The 820-nt window shown below is 46.5% G+C and overlaps 1 non-coding gene across 1 annotated transcript; it reads right to left on the bottom strand.

The window, feature by feature from the left end:
• Positions 1–334: 334 nt before the first annotated feature.
• Trnas-uga (transfer RNA serine (anticodon UGA)) lies at positions 335–409 on the bottom strand. The gene has a single exon. It is a non-coding gene; the product is annotated as a tRNA-Ser (tRNA).
• Positions 410–820: the final 411 nt, after the last annotated feature.

Below are 820 nucleotides of genomic sequence, written 5' to 3'. Positions count from 1 at the left end.
CATCTGTACAGAGGCAGGATGGTCAGTGATCAAAGTGAACTTGTGTCCCTGTAGACAGTATTAAAAAAAAACTCCAAACATAAGAGCTAAAAGCTCCTTCTCAGTAGTACTGTTGACTTAATCATCAGTCTAGAGGTATAATTTATAGGTCTTTCCTCACCATTGTATTACTGAGAAAGAACTGTACCCATGGTGTAATTTGATGCATCTATGGAGGGGATAAATGGTTTCTCCGAATCCGGGTGGATTAACAAAGATGAACTTACTAGAATGAAATTTTCACTCTACAGCGGAGTGTGTGCTGATACGAAACTTCTTGGCAGATTAAAACTGTGTGCCGGACCGAGACTCGAACTCGGGGCCTTTGCCTTTCACGGGCAAGTGCTCTACCAACTGAGCTACCCAAGCACGACTCACGCTCCATACTCACAGCTTTAATTCCGCCAGTACCTCATCTCCTACCTACCAAACTTCACGGAAGCTCTCCTGCGAAACTTGAAGAACTAGCACTGCTGGAAGAAAGGATATTGCGTAGACATGGCTTAGCCACAGCCTGGGGAAGGTTTCCAGAATGAGATTTTCACTCTGCAGTGGAGTGTGCGCTGATATGAAACTTCCTGGCAGATTAAAACTGTGTGCCAGACCGAGACTCGAACTCGGGACCTTTGCCTTTCGTGGGCAAGTGCTCTACCAACTGAGAGCTGACTAGAACTTGCGGAACTGATGGGGCTACAACTGTGTAGTGGAGGCTTAAGAGGAGATCATAGCCACAGGCTGTAGGCGCTCAAATTTCCGCTTGTCCTCAGTGTAGGTCAGTCAG

Source organism: Schistocerca cancellata, chromosome 6 (genome assembly GCF_023864275.1).
Source record: "Schistocerca cancellata isolate TAMUIC-IGC-003103 chromosome 6, iqSchCanc2.1, whole genome shotgun sequence".
NCBI lineage: Eukaryota > Metazoa > Arthropoda > Insecta > Orthoptera > Acrididae > Schistocerca > Schistocerca cancellata.
The sequence above is the reverse complement of the archived record's forward strand: the minus strand, read 5'-3'. Positions and strand labels throughout refer to the sequence as shown.